Source organism: Hypanus sabinus (assembly GCF_030144855.1).
Source record: "Hypanus sabinus isolate sHypSab1 chromosome X1 unlocalized genomic scaffold, sHypSab1.hap1 SUPER_X1_unloc_15, whole genome shotgun sequence".
NCBI classification, from domain to species: domain Eukaryota; kingdom Metazoa; phylum Chordata; class Chondrichthyes; order Myliobatiformes; family Dasyatidae; genus Hypanus; species Hypanus sabinus.
In genome coordinates, this window is record NW_026778963.1 from 1 (window position 1) to 7,500 (window position 7,500).

Sequence of the window (7,500 nt, forward strand, 5' to 3'; positions counted from 1 at the left end):
GGGTCCTTAATGACGGGGGCTTTCCTGAGGCATCGCCATCTGGAAATTGTCCCCTGCCTGCAGTTCTTTCTCCCTCCCCGGCACAAGGAGATTTCCGAACGGACAGTGAACCCAGCTTCACTACATCAGTAATTATTCTTCCTTTTTCCATTATATACATACTGCACTACATTGCAACAGGTAACTTTAGAATAAGCTCTTAATATATATGGTCTAAGTAATATTTAATATTACTGATTATTTTTATTATATATTAAGTAGTGTGAAAAATGATCTGTTGCAATGTACAACTGTCGCAAAGCAACACATTTCAGGACATAAGCCAGCGATAGGCGGATTCGATTTCAGGAGCAGAGCAAGGAAGGCGTTGAAATGTTCACTGTTTAGCTGTTCAAAATCCTTATGGAAATCCCAAGTCAGCAAACATCCTTCAAGCAGTTTAGCTATTTCTGGCGGATTATTCTTTGAATAGCCAGCAACGCTTGACCTCCAATTTTGAGATATTATTTTATTCTTCATTTCGAATTCAGGGAATCTGGACGCGCCAACGCGCGGAGATCCACGAAACGTTCACGAACTTTAATAAACGAGGGAGAGGAGACTGCAGTTCTCCAGACTAAATTAATAATTAAGCAGCAATTCGCTTTAAGTATCTATTCGCGGCAATCAGTGAGCCTGTGCCGTCTGACCTCCCTCTTTCCCAGTGAGCTGGCGCGGGTGACGGTGTTACATTTCCCTTCCCGATCTGTTTATGTCACTCGGTGTACCCATTATGCGCAGAATTTACGACTGAAGTCAAGCATAATAAAAATCTTAATGTGAAAAATGTGAGCAAGACAAATTCCGTGACTGTTTGACCTTGAAGTCGAAGAGGAACTGGATGCCAGCTTACACCGCTTGCCGGATATCTAACTTGACCAGTGAAGAACAATCCACAAATAGCTACTTTTGTATGCATCTGCAAATAGCCTTACAAATAAAAAGAAGGCCGCTACTTCATGAAAGATATAAAACATAATAGAGAAGTCTTATCGGAGTTATAGCCCAAGTATAAGAGGTTCTGGAGATGCTGTAAATCCAGAGTAACATACACACACACACACACACACACACACACACACACACACACACACACACACACACACACACACACACACACACACACACATACACAGAGAAACACACACACACACTCACACAGACACTGACACACACTCACACACTCACACACTCACACACACACACACACACTCACACACACACAGACACACAGAGAAACACACACACACACTCACACAGACACAGACACACACACTCACATACACACACTCACGCACACACAGAAACACACACACTCTCAGACACACACACTCACACATACAAACAGACACACATAATACATACACAAACACACACACACTCACACACACACACTCACACACACAGACACACTCACACACACTCTCACACATACTCACACACACACAGTCACACACAGACACTCACACACACACTCACACACACACGCACACACACAGACACAGACACACACACACTCACACACACTCTCACACACACACACACACTCACACACACACACTCTCACACACACTCACACACACACACACACACACACTCACACACACTCTCACACACACTCACACACACACACTCACACACACACACACACACACACACACACACACACACACACACACACACACACACACACACACACACACACACACTCATTGCTGGAGGAACTCAGCGCGGTCAGGCAGCACTTGTGGAAGAGAACAAACGGTCGACGTTTTGCGGGCCAGGAGACTTCATTAGACCCAGAAATGCCGACTGTTTATTCCCGTACAATAGCTCAGTTGCTACGTATGACGTCGGAGCTCCCGGAGGAAAGCCACGCCGTCACGGGGAGGACGCACACACTCCTCAGAGCAGACGGCGGAAGGAACTGAACCCGGGCCGCTGGCACAGTTAAGCGTCGCGCTGACGCCTAGATGAAAGCAGAACGGAGCGCCAGGCGGCAGGGTGAAGGGTTAGGCTGATGTCGGAACAGGTTAAGCGGTTGGCACGACTGAGTGGGCCGAAGGGCCTGTACAGCGATGCAACTGCTCGACTTTCTATGCTGCCGGTTCACCCGGCAAGATGAACTCCATGACGCCGACTGGATGAAGTTAGCTGCTCTCCGCCGAGAGCCGAGCGCAGAATTGTGGTCAAAGAATTGAGTGCGATCATGTTTGGGGCAGCAGGCTGAGGGTAGCAGACACCAACAGTATCATTCGTAAGGCCAGTGACGTTGTGGGGGTGGAACTGGACTCTCTGACGGTGGTGTCTGAAAAGAGGATGCTGTCCAAGTTGCATCCCATCTTGGACAATGACTCCCATCCACTCCATAATGTACCGGTTAGGCACAGGAGTACATTCAGCCAGAGACTCATTCCACCGAGATGTAATACTGAGCGTCATAGGAAGTCATTCCTGCCCTTGGCCATCAAATTTTACAACTCCTCCCTCGGAGTGTCAGACACCCTGAGCCAATAGGCTGGTCCTGGACTTATTTCCACTTGGCATGATTAACTTATTATTATTTAATTATTTGTGGTTTTATATTGCTATATTTCTACACTATTGGTGGGACTGTAACGAAACTCAGTTTCCCTCGGGATCAATAAAGTATGTCTGTCTTTCTGTTTATGGCATATTCCGCCGCTCTTCTCCCACCCCCAACCCACCCACCTACAGCGTCAAACTCCTCCCATCCCCACTACGACCTCCACAGTGGCCGCTCCGCCCTCTAAACTCCGTGAAACTCGGTTACGTATCTATCTGTTGAAGAACTGCTGCCTCTCTTCCTGTAGGACGTCTTACTTCTTATTCTAAAGAAAAAAAAAGACCTTTAAACGCCACCCTCTTTTGTTTCCCTATATTACAGCAAGTTTTATTTAAAACAAATACATTCTGCTATCTGAACCTATCCCAGCTTTGCCAATCGTCTCATCCCATTAATCAGCATCTGGGTACGTGCTCTTCCTCTCCCCGAGTTTTTTTCCCCGCTATCACATTTCCTTTCTTTGTAATTTCACCACTGAAAAACTAGAAACATCAAACAAGTAACACTATTTAAGGGCAGACAGGCGTCCAGTTTATTCCAGTCTTATCCAGTGTTGCATTATATCAATTACAATCGCTTAGAGTGATTCCACAAAGCATATGCTAGGCCGAAGCAACAGGTACAAAGTGCTGCAGGAACTCGGCAGGCCAGGCAGCATCTGTGGAAAAGAGTGGCGTTTCGGGCCGAGACCCTGCAGCAAGGCTAACGAAGGGCTCTCAAAGGTCAACTGTTGGCTCTTTTCCAATACAGCTGCCTGGCACGCTGAGTCCCACCATGTGTGTGTGTGTCCGCAGATTTCCCCCACCCCCACCCTCTCTGGGACACGCCAGGCCACTTGCCCACAGAGAAGAATCTGACGGAAAGGAAGCACTTGCCCTTCAAAGTTAAATTCGGAGAAATTACGAGATGGAGGAGGCAAAAGGATTTGAACTTCGTTCAAGAAAATTTGCTTTTTATTTTATATAATTCACCGGCAACTCAAATTAACAAATGATAAAGGCCATGAAACTAAACAGTTCAAAAGTCTTAAAGATGTGTCACCCGAAAGATCTTCAAACCTTTCTCTCTCGCCAAATAGAAGAGGGACGGGAAGTTCCTCTTGCTAGCAGAATACAGAATTCTAGTTTCTGCAACAGTGGACAATGCATTGCTTTTTATTAAGTCAATTAAACTTTTAAAGCATGCTGATATTTAAGTATGTTCGTATTCCCTATGAATTCTGTCCTGGAATTTACGCGAAAAATAAATCTCGTGATTACATTTTTTAACAGGCCATCCATAATTTGCCATTTCCCCTCAGACGCTCTATTTAAACGAATTCTTTGTTCATTTTCCAATCGGTCTTTGTTTTGAGAATTAAGACATTAAATCCTTCAACCTTCATTTAATACGCCGGTGGTGCAGTGGGGTCCGCACCCAAGCTTCGGAACAAGAGGTCCCTGGGTTGGATCCGTGTCCGCCTTCCATCTGTGCTGGGCTGAGCGCCGAGCTGGCAACCCGACCCTTGTAAAAACAGACGCTGAAGAAAAGGTCAAGGTTACGGCCCGACGCGCCAAACAAGGGGCGAGGTGTGTGTGGAGGGGGGGGGGTGATCTTTACCTCATTTCCTATCAAACTCCTTTCCTCATATAATTTCATATTCCTGCTATCCCGTGGGAGAAATCGCAGCCTGTTCAAATTCAAATTAAGATTATATTAATTGGAGCATATTAAATCTCGCCGGCCTGTCTGTCTCCTGGTGCTAGAGACCGACACATCCGACACATAGACTTTCATTGAAGTATCCTGAATCTGCGTGTCTCTCTGTCTCCTGGAGCTGAATCTTGGTGCACGGAATTTAACGGGGAGGGGGGGTGTGTGGAAGCTTGCTTCATTATGTTTCTTGTTTTCTTCAAATAAACACTGAATGCAGCCAGTTGTCTGCCGTGGCGACGCACTATTGGAAAGGCGCAGTGTCGGTCGTAAATGGCGGCGCTGGCGTCCATCTTCGCTTTATAGATGAAACGGTACTTAGAGAGCGCCTTGGGCCTTTGGAATGCCGTGAACTGAAAATTAAACCCTGTCATCCTCTTTCAGTAACGAAAGATGCACTTTGATCACACTTCCTGCAAAAGTCTATGTAGCGACGCGGGGGACTTGCTGGAGGTTGTTCTAATTTGTCATTCCGCCATTCTGTCAAGCGCCTTTCTTTTATTTTTGGCGATGAGTTGCAACGCCAGCTATTATCATTCGGTTGTATAAATGACATCGGGCTGAATGCCGGTCTTGGTTTAAGGGATTTTAAAACCTGGGCTCCCTCAAACGCATTTGCACTTTCCGGCGCTTTCATGCACATGAAAACCCTGCGAACTCGTGCAAGCTCTGCTTCGCCTTTAAAATTCCTCCGGAGCACATAACAACTGCAGCTGAAAACGTGGCCAGAATTAAGGTTGTAGATATTTAGGCTCAAGGTCTCCAACGGAGACTTTCCCAGCAAATAATATGAATCGAATAAAGCAGTGAAACGTAATTTTGGGCAGTGAAACATAATTTTTCCACCGCTATCACTCAAAAAATGGTAACAGTTTCAACTTAACGTATCAAATGAAGTCCAGGCCCTGGATTAAAAGCCCCTGTCTTTATTTATGTAAAGGCCTCTTTATCTCGCCCACTCAGTCACTCTTGCTGCAGGTTTGATGTTTGTTCGGAAAGGCACGGCTGTCTCTGTTCTTTTCTATTCCCCCCCCACTCCCCTCTCTGTCCCCCCGACAGCCTGTTGTCCTTCAGCACATAAAATTCACACGGATAAGCAATAAAGCGTCTGGCTGCTGAGTGCGCCCCTTATACAAAGCCTGGTTGGGTAACAAGGTTCAAGTGACAGGATTGTTTAATGTCGTTCCCAATGCACACGTGTGCAAAGGAGAACGATATAGTTGTTACTCCGGATCTGTTGCAGCACAAAACAAAACACTCACACATTGAGATAAAGAACGCAATAATTTTTTAAAAAGTAACTATAAACACATAAGCTATTTTATATACACAGATTACACAGGACATAAAGTGACGCTAGTCACAAGTCTGTGTGCAAACGGAAAACTTGACTGGAAGTGCTAAAGTGGCGTTGGTGGGAGGGGAGGGGGGCGGGTGTGTGGAAGTGTTGGTCATTCTTACTGCTTGGGAAAAGTAGCTGTTAAAATCTGAAGCTTCGAACGTTGCATGAGCACACAAGTAAGTTCGATTTTTTTAGCTTGCATTAATATTTTAATTGTGTCGATGTTTTAGCTTGCATCGATATTTTTAGCTTGTATCAATATTTTAGCTTGATCGATATTTTTAGCTTGTAGCAATATTTTTAGCATTTATCGACATTTTAGCTTGTATCGACATTTTAGCTTGTATCGACATTTTAGCTTGTATCGACATTTTAGCTTGCATCGATATTTTTAGCTTGTATCAATATTTTAGCTTGTATCGACATTTTTAGCTTGCATCGATACTTTTAGCATTTATCGAAATTTTTAGCTTGTATCGATATTGTTAGCTTGCATCGATATTTTTAACTTGTATCGATATTTTTTAGCTTGTATCCGTATTTTTAGCTTGCATCAATATTGTTAGCTTTTATCGGTATTTTAGTTTGTATCAATATTTTTAGCTAGTACCGATATTTTTAGCTCGCATCTATATTTTTAGCTTGTATCAATATTTTAGCTTGTATCGATATTTTTAGCCTGCATCGATATTTTGTTTTAAAGCTTGTATCGATGTCTTTAGCTTGTATCTTCGCTTTATCTCACTGCGCACTTAAATACTGGCTGTTTCTTTCGCCGGCGGATCGGGTTTGAGTGTAACTTCAAAATAGAAACAAGCAAGACTCTCTGTAAAAACAAACGCGCCAGTGCACTTGATCATGGTTGCTCGTTAGCACGTCTTCAAAGTTTAAAACGGCAATCGATCATTGATGCTACATCCGTTTGTCAAGGCAAGCATCCAAATGTTTAAGTTAGTGCATTAGCTTAAAAAAAAGAAATGTACTGATTCAAATTTTGTCTGCCTTGGGCTCTTTATGATTGCATCTGCGGCGACTTGCTGTAAGCGAGCGCAGCTCCCTTTTGGTCCCCGTCGCCCGCTCGTTGGCCCTCCCGCCGTTTCTACCGCGGAAAGTCGACCAGACGCCAGTTTTATTCCCGGCACACAATCCCTCCCACGGAGCGCGCTCGTCGCGCATTCCGGAGCGGATGTTTATTCGTGAGGGAGGTTAAAAGCTCCGGGAGCCCGAGGAAGGAATCATTGATGTGGTTACGGTGTCTTGGAAGAGGCCCTTGTTGAACACGGCTTCTTTGTTTTTTTGGGGGGGGAGGGAGTCAATAATTCACTGACGCCAAAAGGGCAGCACCGTCAGCAGATATAAACCCTCTTGCTTGCCGCCCGTTACGCCGCCGGCGGTCAGGGCGACAGTGAAGGACCGTAGTCAGGGGTTCCTCCATCGTGTCGGTGGCTCGCTCTTCACTGCTGTCAGTCCTGCAAGTTGCGGATGGGGTCTCAGGACGGAGATGGTGGCGGTTTCCATGACATTATTGGTTTCACCAGTGAGGTGGGTTAGCCTTCAGCAGATCCCCCGAAACTGGAGGACCGGTGGGCCACTAGCTTCTCCCCTTTGACCTGTTCGGCATGGGTGACCCTACCAAGGGCCAAACCATAAAGCACTGACTCCAGCCAGCGGGTCACCGAGGCCCACAAGCCGCCAAATCCAAATCCAACGGCAAGTGCGCGGTGCTCTTGGAAGACAGAAAATTAAGAGCATGGAGAGATCTAAAATACGTATTACAAAATGCATCGGTCTGCTGCGTGGCCTGAGCTTGGCATTCGGGAAATTTGAGCCAAAAAAAAAG

At 45.6% G+C, this 7,500-nt stretch overlaps 1 long non-coding RNA gene across 4 annotated transcripts in view; it reads left to right on the forward strand.

The window, feature by feature from the left end:
• Positions 1-5,380: 5,380 nt before the first annotated feature.
• The window catches only part of LOC132385603 (uncharacterized), a 51,321-nt gene continuing 49,201 nt past the window's right edge, over positions 5,381-7,500 (forward strand). For 3 of the 4 annotated variants that reach the window (XR_009509210.1, XR_009509209.1, XR_009509208.1), the window contains exon 1: positions 5,381-5,836. This is a non-coding gene — a long non-coding RNA (uncharacterized LOC132385603). The remainder of the gene's footprint in view (positions 5,837-7,500) is intronic. The other variant, XR_009509207.1, reaches the window with a different exon arrangement.